This window comes from Cuculus canorus, chromosome 2 (assembly GCF_017976375.1).
Source record: "Cuculus canorus isolate bCucCan1 chromosome 2, bCucCan1.pri, whole genome shotgun sequence".
Taxonomy (NCBI): domain Eukaryota; kingdom Metazoa; phylum Chordata; class Aves; order Cuculiformes; family Cuculidae; genus Cuculus; species Cuculus canorus.
In genome coordinates, this window is record NC_071402.1 from 126,157,799 (window position 1) to 126,170,518 (window position 12,720).

The following is a 12,720-nucleotide window of genomic DNA, read 5'->3' on the forward strand; positions in this document are numbered from 1 at the left end:
GTCCAGTCTGAACCTTCTCTGGTGCAGCTTGAGGCCATTCCCGCCCATTCTATCACCTGTCACTTGGGAAGAGACCAACACTCACCTCACTCCAATGTCCTTTCAGGCAGTTGGTAGACAGTGATAAGGTCTCCCCTCAGCCTCCTTTTCTCCACCCTAAACACCCCCGGTTCCCTCAGCTGTTCCCCATAAGGCTTGTTCTCCAGCCTCTTCACCACCTTTGCTGCCATTCTCTGGACATGCTCAAGGGCCTCAGTGTCATTCTTGTAGTGAGGGGCCCAAAACTGAAGACAAGATTCGAGAGACGGTCTCACCAGTGCCAAGTACAGGGGCAGAATCACTTCCCTGGTCCTCCTGGCCACACTGATACAAGCCAAATGCTATTGGTCTTCTTGGCCACCTGGACACATCGCTGGCTCATATTCAGCTGCTGTCGACCAACAACTGCAGGTCCTTCTCTGCCAGGCAGCTTTCCAGCCACTCTTCCCCGAGCCTGTAGAGCTACATGGGGTTTTTGAGTCCCGTGTGCAGAACTATGCACTTGAGCTTGTTAAATCTCATCCCGTTGGCCTCAGCCCATCGACCCAGCCTGTTCAGATAGGTTTGTAGAGCTTCCCTACCCTCAAGCAGATCGGCACTTCCATCTTAGTATCATCCTCAAACTTACTAATGGTATATTCAATCCCTTTATCCAGGAATTATATATTATGTGTTGTGTTGTGTTATGTTGCATTGCGTTGCATTATGTTATGTTATGTTATGTTATGTTATGTTATGTTATGTTATACATGGATCATTGTATTATTATTATTATTATTATTATTAAACTTAATCTTTGTAGCTGTTGTGGCCCCAGGTCTGAAAGAGGTGGCAATGATACTTAAATTTTAATTTGAGCTGAAATTAAGAAGTGCTGTCGCTCTGACTGAGGCAGCATGGATTTGTGTGGCGGGAATTAAACAGGATTGCTGCCAATTGTGGGGTATGGGAGAAGGAAATACGTTTGCAAATGGGGAAGAAAAGAATCACTGTAGCTAAAGCCAAAACAATGTGGATGGATCAGGGATGCAGCCTGGACATCAGGACATACGCCATGTGGGTAACACCTGCACAGACCCTGAAACATACTTTGTAGAAAGCAACATTTTGGGATGTTCATGGGCCAGACTGACAGGCATGGGGTCTCCTGGCTTCAATACCGGTAGAGGTCCTGCTGGAGCTCCTCTGAACAGTCCTCTGCAAAGGTTTGGTCCTCTGACCAGAGAAAATGCTTAATTTCCAGATTAAGAAGCATTTTAGAAGCATAGAAAAATGGAAGTGCAAATAGATTACCTCAAATATACTGCAAATGATGATCAGCAATTAAAAAATATAGGTGAAAGGCAAAGATGAGAAGTCAGTAAGATACAGTCACCAGAAGCAAACTGGCCCTGGAGTGGGTGAGGAAGAGCTGATGACCACCGTAACCCCAGCCTGAGTAGCTGGAGAGATCCCATCTGTGTGTGCAGGGTCAAAACTCTGCCTTGCAACTTTGAAATCAGAAAGGCTCTGTTTAGAGACACAGTTGCTTAGGGGACCCGTCTTTCTCCACGGTATTTCTCCAGAAAATATCTGATCTTTGAGAAACCAACTTCGAGAAACTTCCCTACAATTACAGAGCAGCTGGTCTACTCAGAGAAAGGAGCAAAACTGTGATGAGAGCTCTGCTGAGGTACATTCCCTGACAGGCTGGCATAAGAGCTGAATTCAGGGAGAGAGGGAGACATTGCATGGGGTCTGGGGAACAAAACTGAGTGATCAGTTCTCTGTTTGGACGCCAGGTGGATGTACAGCCTTACCACAGGCAGGACAGAGGTGGACTGGCCTTATGTGTTTTATGTGAGGTGAGAGTAGCAGGACCATTTCATAACCTGGTGCAGCTCTTCTTTCAGGAAATAAAAAAGCAACAACTCCGGCAGCGATGAGATAGAGACAGACAGCCACTGGAGAGGAGGAGCTTTGCGCTATGACTTCCATGGGACTGCAGGCAGGGGTGAGGGCTGCCTGCCATCCTGACATCCATCCCCCATAGGCTCAGAGACCACTTGGGTGAAAGCTGCATTAGGATCAGCTCCAATGTCATTTCAGCTTGTCCAGCGAGCTGGGTCAGATTCTGGAGGGTAAGAATTATTACGTCCTCCAACACTCGTGTGGTGTTCTTTAAATATCACGGTTGTGGGAAGAGAGATGTTGGGTGGCCTCATCCTGGTGCATTGAGCACAGCAGTACAACAAAACTCCTGCCTGGTCCTGTCTGGTTGGAGGAGACTGGCTGAATTTGCTGTACCCTTTGCAGGTAGCAGGCAAAAGCAGAACCCAAGTAGGTTCAGCATCTGCTATCTTTCATGGATGAAAATGACATCACCAGAGAAAGAGAAACCTGAGCAAGAGGCAAACTGAGTTGGTGGTACCAATCTATGGATAATAAGGGATATGAGGCCGACCACAGACTACAACCAGCAGAGAGGACAGAGTCTAGCTCATCTGGGCATCTGGCAATCTCTGCTGAGCTTCATTCTCCTTCTGAGACATGCTCAGGCTCGTTCAGGAAATGCCTGGATCTGTGGAGATGTCCAGATGCTTTGCACATGCAACAGAATACTGCAAAGCCATAAGACAGCTGCTCATGGTGGGGTTAGTCAGAGGCCCCAGGTGGGCATCTGAAAGTATAAAGACTGCTTAAGCCAGGCATATACCATAGAACATTGCTACTCTGTGGAGAAATGTGAGGTAAAGGGTGGTACTGGGAAAGGAAATCTAGCAGCATCCCTGCTCTGAAGCCATCAGCCTGTCACATTTGTAAGTAGAGATGATGTGAATATAGAAAGAGGAAATATCTGGGCTGAGAATGACCCATTCCCTGTGCTTCTTTGATGGGAACATTTTTGCTAGTTTGCCTTTGGCTGTTACTGAAATGTGCCTTCCGACAACGAGCAATGTGGTGAATAAGCCGTTGTAGACTGCACTCGACATTAGACTGGAATGAGAGAAAATGACATTGCCTGCTGTCTATACTGAAGCTTCATAAATCTTTTGAGCAATAAAGGACACAATCTATCAACCTACCTAAAAGCCCTTCTCAAAGGTAGTGCTAGTCAATCAAATGAGGCATACAACACAATAGGGTACCGGAGGCACTGAAATGCTTAGTACTTTTGGGTAAGGACAATCATCAGGTGCAAATGCAGCAGCAGATATTTTAGTCCTATCTACTGAGGGAAGAGAAAACACGAAGAGGTTTTTTTAAAAAGTACTAAGCGGTTTCAGAGAAAGTTCATCTCATTGAAATCCATATCCAGACTGGGCTCTTTTTTCAGTCACTGAAGATGTAGTCAATATTGCCAGTGGATGGTACTTAAAGTACTTTTCCAAACAAGCTCAGTACTTTGAAAATATTTCTTTCTGTTGGCTGTGCAAGGATTTGCAAGGAACTTCTTCATCTGTATACACTCGCACCATAGTTGTCTAAATGTCAGAGAAGGGTCTTCCTCTAAATGGTGTGTCCATGCTTGTTTTACAAGAAAAGACCTGTTTGGGCTGAAATACAAGAGTTTCTTTGGTAAAGACTTGGGGAGTCTGGTGAGAATTCATGTATTTAGTTGGAAAAATTCTGAATGTGCTGATCCTGATGTTCAGTTCCCTTTATGTCTCATTGATGACACTCACATGGACACATCAATTCAAAGGACAGCCAATTCCAGTGAGAGACTTACATTTATTGAAGACAACAAGCCTTTCTCCTTTTCTAACAATTTCTACCTGTCGGTCCTCCTCCCCTGACCATATTACTCCACCCATATCATGCAGGTTTTGATCCGATGAACATCAAATTCAACACAAGCACATGGTAAGCGGTGGGAGCCTGTGGTCCAGAACAGGGCTAGTGAGGAAGAAAAGTGCAATTCCCTTTCAGACAAAGTGAGTTATGTTGTCTCACAGCATCTCCTGAGGCCATACATATCCCTCATGCAGGGTGGTTTGCCTGAAATAGTAAATCACATAAACCTAAGCACATGAATCATCCTTCTACCCTTCAAACCTCCTAGGCTTTAAGTTCAGCATCTGCATGCTACTTTGTTGGATAAAGAATTAAATTAGCAAAGCATGGGGTTTGGATTACTAGTCTCAGTAGCAGCAGAGGGGTCAGTGCCGCAAGCGTTTATTCAGCTCTCTATTCTTCTGAGATGCTCCCAATTCAGGCTTCAATGTGTAAAGTCCTTTTGTAGAGAGATCCTTCTGTGGGTGGAGATATATTGTGGTCTGTGAAGGACTTTGTGTTGCTTTCAAGACACTAGAGACAATCTGTGAATTCCTTTACTTGCATTTGTGTGCAGTTACTTACATGCATAGACCCACTACAGTTGAAGGCTTGCCTATACTAGTGTGGGATTTACAGTCCCCAGCCCTTTATGAAGGCCTTACAGAGGTTGCAAAACGTTAAACGTTCTCAGCAGTTCTGGAGAAAAATGGCATTTCGTGGAATTAGCAAAACCAGGTGTTCTTCACTGTAAAACGCCTCTCCCTTTCCTTTGCTGCAGATTGATCTGTACTCCAGGGAAGAAGCAAGACTGTCCCGCACAATGGTTCTTGAGATGAACACTCCTCCAAAGGTGAAAATCAGCAGTGCTTGCTTTAGCCTAGGAAGTCTGTTGGATTAAGCGATGGAAGAAGACAAAGACAATTGTCTGTGGTGGGTTCATTCACTGTATGTGGTAAGCAAGCATTGGCTAACAATGCCACAGCTGCTTTCCCAACCCACACGCTGGTCATGTGTGGGTCCTCTTCAGCACAATAGAGAAGTGGACCGCAGCACTAGTTGTCTTTCACTCCATTGAAAATAGCTACAAAGCATTAAAGCCTGACTGAGTGAGAAGGCTCACTGAAGCCAGTGTGGGGGTGTTAAGAGGCACAACTGTTTAAAGTAACTGATTGGACAGAGGAAGGGTATTTGTAGATTGTTCTCTATCCAAAAGGGCAACATTAAAAGTGTTACACAATAGAAACCGTGTATGTGCAGTGCTTGTTGAGAATGAGTGACTGAGAGGTTTATTTAACGCATAATTTGTATTATTACCATTTTTCTTTTTACTCCTTGTCCTTTGCACTTTTGCATATGTATTTTATTTAAAATCCCAGGAATTATTTATGCAATTTCTGTCAGAGGTACTCTTGAAATCTTCCTACACTAGCAATCAAATGCCAGGGAATTTAGTCTTCTGGTCCTGGTTAAGGTGATTATGACAGAGTTAGTGAAATCATCACACATGCTGCATCTGGTCCTACATATACATACAAACAAACATGTATACATATACCGATACAGACACAGAGCCATTTTCTGCAGTGCATGTGAAAGCTTTCATTAAGAGAAAGTTCCTTGGAGCAGAAAGTGACTTTCTTCTGTGTTTGGCAAGGATATAATATGCTTATGGATACTCCACTGAAAATTGTTATTCTTAACAGTGCTGACTTGCAGTGTATTAATAATGAAAAAAACAGTAGTATCATCAAGATAGCATGCAATCGCATCCACACTTTTCTTTGTTGTTTCTGATCTGTAGTATTGGGTCTAAGACTGTAGGCTCTTCTCATATAAGGTTTGCATACTGGTTTCAAGGCATGTTTTGTACACATTCTGCTGCAATTTGAGGCTCACTGTTAGGAAGCTTTGACGGGCTTATCAGCTCCGATCACCTGCACAATGCTGCTGCTACACAAAGAGGCTCTCTCTTAAGTTTACTTCATGGTTATTATCTCTTCTATACTGTTAGCTCTAAAAATAAGAATAAATGGAATTCCCAGTTTCCAAAGTCAAAGACAGCGTGGATTGATATTGCCGACTGAAATGCAGTGAGACTAAATCAATAACATCTGCAATAAGGCATAATGAAGACAAAATTATATCTCAGCTTTCCCGAACAGCTGCGAATCTATTTTTAATGATCCTCATTTTTGGCAGTCAGCTAAACAACTTTTAAAATGTCCTCGAAAATGGATTGTTAAGTACATCAGCAATGCAGAACACTGAAATACCATTAATTGCAGCTTCTTCTGTGTGGTCTGTAGTATTTGGCACAAAAACACCTTCAGTCTATAGCTAGACTTGAAAACATATGCGGCACCCTACTGTAGTTAGGAAAAAAGAAATTACTTTAAATAGGTGACTTAAAGAGTAATGCAGTGTGATTGCTTCCACTGGTCTGTATTTTTTTTTAGGTAGGGCTTTTAGGGAAATTCTATCTGTTTTCACAGGCTTGCTCTACCACTCAGTGATACCTCTCTGTATGATGACAGCTTTATACATTGATAGCCAAACTCCTGGGCTTAGCCTCTCAGGCTCAGCATAGCTTCTTGGTCTGAAAAGGCTGGAAGAGTCAGCTTTCTTCCAGCACTGATGTAGTTCCTCACAGCAAGATTCAACACGGCATTTTTCTTTTTGTTTAAATGCAGAGTATACAGTGACAGTGGAGGTGGTGAAAGAGAGTGGTGGACTGAGAGGTGCATTTTGTTATTCTTTGTACTAAGTCACATAGGTCATGCTCATCTAGGGAGAACAATGTCTCCTGGTAAAGCACAAAACGGGAAAAGGGCTTCCCAAGGGATCTGCTCACGGTGATGCTGTGCAATGTGAATCAATGAGGTTACTATGGGGCTGTGATTATTACTCATCTTGCATGGTGATTTGAACAACGCTGACCTCCCAATCTGCTGAGCTTTGCTCTTCCTTATACCTAGCAATGAAACTGAGTTCACGTATTCCATTTCTCTCTGGTACAAAATTAATCAATATTGCTGTTCACACTCCACCCCATTGCCCCACAAGCTGCATGCTTCTTTCCTGATGTACGTAAACTCCAGATATAGGTCTCCATGCTGTTCTTTGGAAGCCTCCAGCTGAATTCTCAGGACAAACATAGTTTCTTTGGTCAGCTCCTCTCTGCTCCCTGGGAAAGACTGGTGGTGAGTCTTGACACTGCACCACACTCCCAGCAGTGGGGTTGGTGTGATGGAGCATGCTTATTTCAAAAGGAACATGTAAATGGTCACCAGAACCATTCAGCAGAACCTCACTTGTCTACGTATACTGGTGATGTGGTCTTCTGTTTGAAAATATTCGGTAAGTACTCAGACACTGGAAATGCACACCCAAGCTCAGACTTCTTTCGCATACATTTGGGAATTGTCCTTATGACATCTGTATTTACCCTTCCTCTCTGCTCTGTTGACCCAGCACCTCTCTTGAGGAATTTTAGCACATGCCTTGTACTGGTGTGCAATTAAGCACTTTTGTGTTGATGTCAGTTCCACGCTGGGTAGGCCATAGCAGGCTTCTGGTCTTCTTATTTTCCTTGGGTGAAGCTTTGTTAAAGTAAAAAAAACTGGTCAGCAGGTCATCTACTTTTACTTGCAGTGTGCTTTATTTTCACCACAGAATGTGTCTGATTTTCAATTTCATCAGTTTCCAATTCCTACTTCACACTGCTCCAGTGTCATTCTGCTCACATTTTGAGAAGGGTGTTTCATGGCACAGAGAGTGCAATGCTCCTGAAATGGCTCCTCAGTAGAAAAAGTACTGCATGTTTGTCTTCCATGCTTATCTTAAAAATCACAGCAGAATAAAAATACTCTTTGCCGGGTGGGAGGGAACATTAATCTCTGCAGCCTGTTACTCTGAATCCTTGATGCCTTTGTCTATCTCTAGATATCTAAGAGCTCTGTTTGTATGTTTCAAAAGCAGTTGCTATGGTCTAAATTGATTACGCAGGTTAAGGAGAGACCACACAGTGCTGTGTTATATGACTTTTACTTTTGCTCCTGTTAAACGCAAGTTTTCCACTCTCTGACTGAGCAAAACCAGCATAAGCGTATATAGCTGTTGTTTCTGAGTGGCAAAACACTATAGCTTCCCACAGATGGGATATTTTTAATAAGCATCTAACAACTGATCTGGTTACCCAGCAATTGAACCCCTCTGTCTGTTGTCCCCAGGCATTCTTTCACGACAACTAGATGGGATTGTTTGTTTGTTCTGAAGAGTACACAAATGCTCTTCCACTCCCCTCACTCTACCCTTATGTCAGTTGGAATCCCAATTTGCTTTTGCGTTTTATTTTTCTGTTTACCAGTAGCAGTTTCCTCTGCAAGCTTTTTACTGTGTCTCCATTTCACGATGCATAAACAAGATGCTGCCATTTGTAATAACTTCAGTCTTTTTAATAGGAAATTAAAAACACACCCTGAAATTCCTGCATGAACATACAACCATCTAACTGGAAAGAGAGCATGTTATATATCAGGGGAATGATAATTGATGTATTTGGGAGGAGAGGAAAACAAAACTGTTTAAAGACATTAGGCTGCACATATGATGTCTCACAGAGGAGCATTACAAGATATAGTCTATGGATGAGAGTAGCATCCCATCGGCACCAGGGAATTTTAATGAAGAGAATGAAATTCTCATCATGTCTAAACCAGAAATTAACATGCATCACTTTTTTCTTCCCATGGCTCTTACTGCCAGCTTCAGCTATTTTGAAATATTTGGGGCCAAAGCAGGAGCAAATCTCTAGAGGGAAGAAAGCTATTAACATCACCAATAGTTCACAACACAGCTTTGTTTCTTGAAAGGCACAGACACAGCAGGAGGTGCTTTGTGCAGCTACATGATGGCTGCACGACTTTGAAATAATGGCCCCTGGAGGCCTGAGCCTACAAACCATTTCTCATGCGACTGAGAGACCTCCGAGTTGTGTTAGAGCTCCCTGTGAGAGCCAAGGCTAGCTGGGTGCCATCCTCATTGCCGGCACTGAGGGCCACTGGGGTCAGTAGGAATCCTCAGTGACCTGACAACCAGAATTCCGACCAGGCTGAGAAAAAGCATTTTATTAGATGGGCTACACCGTCCAAGAGACTTTTGACTCATGGCTAAGCCTGCGGTCATGCTATCTGACAAAGAACTTTGGTTATTTGTTATTTTTTTGACAAAATAGTCTCAAACAAACACTTTTCTGCTGTACCCGTGTTCAGTGCAACTGAGAAGAGACGGGGGTTTTAGTGAAATGCAAAGTCATATGATTATGAAGAAAGGTGGGATGAAAAAGAGACTCTTTAATTTAGTTCTTGTTCCAAAATTTCCTACCAATCTTATGAACAAATCTGAGGCTCTACAGGGTAACATTGATACCAGCACAGTTAGCTGTTTAATATAAGAATTTGCTATTCCAGATCTGAGACTGCCAACCTGTCTCCAGTAAAGCATGTGCTCTCTTTCAACAGACCAAAGCACTTGATTTATTTGGTGCAGATAGTTATAAAGGGCATAATTTATTTGCATACCTTATTTGTGTGTTAACTGCTGTTGATTTTCCATCCAGATTTGCCCTTGTAAGAAAAATATGTGGAAATTCTGATCGTCAGGTCAAAATTAACAACAATAATACACTGCTCATTGCAAACTGGTAAATAAAGAGGAGTCAGACATACAATATGCCCGTTGCACATGGAAAATGATATGTAAATAGTTCACAAAAAAAATGTCTGAAGAGCTTTTTTCCGAGAATATATATGTAATTGTAGGATCAAAATGTTCTGTATGGAAAGTGGTTTCCTTTATGTATTTGTGTGTCATATCCTTATACAGTGGAGGCTCAAAACACTTGGCTTAGTTCCTGTTCCCTATCAAATTATATAATCTCATAAATTACTTTTCCTCAACCTTGTCCCCCCAAAAAATCTATTTCAAATTAAGGCTTTATTTTAACTTAAAAGTCAATTCAGCATCTGCACCTGCTCTTCAGCACAGCTTCCAATTTTGGTTATTCCTTATAATTATTTCCTTTAATTTTTAAATATTTCCTTTTTCTGCATGAGAGATCCACATAATCAGTAAAGGAAACTAACTGAATATATGGGTAAGAGAAAATGATTAGAGGGAAAGTGGTGTCAAGTTAACACATGGTGCAAGCATAATAACAGAAACCCATTGTTCAGCTGCAGTAGGAATATGATTGTGTGTGGTAAGCTACAAATTTCCACTCTGTTTGGGAAAAACATGAGTTTTAAATCTTAAGTGTTGCTTTTAATTTAGTATACTAAAAAATTTACCTTACAGGAAAGTAAGCCAACCTTTCATTTAACTGTGCTTACCTATAATCCCAATAAAAAAGTCAGGTACTTGGGTTTTACTTTGATAGCAGGGTCTGTGTTAGCAAACAAGACATATTTGTCCTTTTATGCCACTTTAATTTAGGACAGCTACTGAGATTTCATGTCAAAATAGCATGGTAGGAACATGTCATCAAAATACCTGGTGTGGCTGGAATGACCATGTAATCAAACACACTGTGATTGAAAAAAAAATTAAAATAAAATAATTGGTGCTTAATACTGCCAAGAGGAATGTTAAATGTGATCTACCTAAAAACTTGTGTGTTGTTAAATAAGAATAATAATTAAAAAAACAGTCCAGGATATCTGTGTTCCTTCATGCCTTCATGTTTCTGCTGGTAACTCTGTGGTTAAGTGAAGTAATGATTGATTTTGAGAGAATTATAGCTATTATAAACTGTAATCAGCAGAGGATGAGAATAATTACGCAGAGAAAGGGGAAAAAAGCTGAAACATGGCTGAGCAATATTCTGATTGATGGCAAAGTCATTTCCTGGCTGTTAATGACTGATTTTTCAACAGTCAGCACAAGCGCTAGCCCTGTGGGGGAAAAGGGAAAGGAATGGTCATGTTATAAAGAATACTACTGTCCTCAACTTATCGTTTTCATTAGGAATGGGTGAGCAGGCTTGGAAAAAACCTGCCGACCATCATTCAGGACCATCTCTGTGTGACAAGCCTGCAGCTTGGAGTGAGAATTTTTGCAAGGGCTCTGAGCTGTGCTTTTGGTTTGCTTGTAAACGCCCAGTGAGCCTTCATCCCCTTCAAGCTCCTGAACCCTCAAATCCCACCAAACCCTTTAGGAAGAAACATATTTCTGATATTACAGGGCATGAGCAGAGCAGTACAGCACATAACACAGATGTCCTGTCTCAGTGAGACATTTGGAAAGTCTATCTGATTAGAAAAGTTTTGTGTTAATGAAAGTACAGTTGGTCCATCAGTTGCCTTCGGCATTTTGGTGTTCTCGGATTATGCAAGTACCGGTTCCTTCAGCCTCAGGCTGGTCAGATGTTACACTTCGTGTCCTGTCTCCAAGATTCCCTTTTTGATAGCTTACATCTGCTCTCCTGCTATCCTCAGACCTCTCTTGTTTTGCTCTCAGGAGAAAGGCATGTCCCCTCCAGAAAGGCTAATTACCTGCCTTTCGCCACATTTCCGTGTGCGTGCACATGTGCTGGCGATATGTAGACAGGCCACAGTGAGTGAGCACTGTGGGGGGTGGGATGCTGAGCAAAAAAACAATCGCTCTGATCTTACACAAGTCTCTGAAGGAATGTCTGATGGGGGTGCGTGTGTGTTTTCAAGTCCTAAAATACTTTTAATTTCTGTTTAATGCTACGTGAGGCCATGGAGTGGACAAGTCTACAGAGCAGTGGGCTCCAGTTGACAGCCTTGTGCTCTCTAAACTGTGACACTTCCAAAAAAAAAGAGACTAATTTATCTTATCAGCCACAACCATAAAATAGGGAAAGGGTTGGAAATAGATTAGAAACATAAAGCTGAGAGAAGCAAGACAGCTGCCATCCAGGAAGGGACAGACATTGCCCTGTGGGGTTCTGCTGACTTTGAAGAAACTTGTGGATCATTTACTGCTGGCTCCATGAAGCGTCTCCTGTCACGAGAACCCTCACATCAGGTTTTGGTATCCAGAGAATCTCCATAAACATGCTTTTTCATATCCTCCGTTTATCTCTTGGTTAAGATGATATAGGCACTGAATTCCAAGAGCGAGCCATATACTGAAGCATACTGCTTGCCTGCCAGCCTGAACCAAATGCTTCTAGAGGCAGTTTTCCATCTGTCCAAGAAATTATGCCTAGTGCTTATGGCTGATTTTGAAGTGTCATGGAAAAACTTGGGTGGTGGGTTTCAATTAATTAAAAAAATCCAGACTGTCTGGAGTTTACAGTATCTCTTCTGAAGTCTGTAATACCAGCTTGATATGAGGGCTGTCTCACTGATTTTAGTGGAGTTATACCAAGTGGTGAAAACAGATGGAGTGAAGAACGCAGTTAGCAGCTGTATCTCCTCCCAACAGCAGGTCAAGTGCATCGCAGCAGCCAACAGTACCAGAAAAGAAGGGAGATCAGCAGAATAAACGTTAGAAACATGAAATGTCTGTAATTCAGACTAGATAGGATTGGGATTCTTCATTAGGGACAGTAAAAGAGACAAACGGAGAGAAAGATGAACTACTTACAAGTGGTGTATACAGTGGAGTCATAAATCCTAGTGGCTCACTCAGAGGCTCAGTGAAGAGGTTGCTGCTTTCCTCCTCTTTAAGTCCTCAGGCAGTGCCTCTGAAATCTTCATTCTGTCTCGGGACCCTGCAGAAAGACAGGACAGAATATCTTCTATTTTTCTTCAAGCCAATTTACTGGTAACATAAATCTGTGTTTAGCAGACTCTCTTCTTTGGAGATGCTGGCAAAGATTTGAATGAATTTGGTGGGATAGAGGATTCCTTTCCTTTTTTTCCCCCCTTTTTCTTTTATTTTTCTCATGCTTAT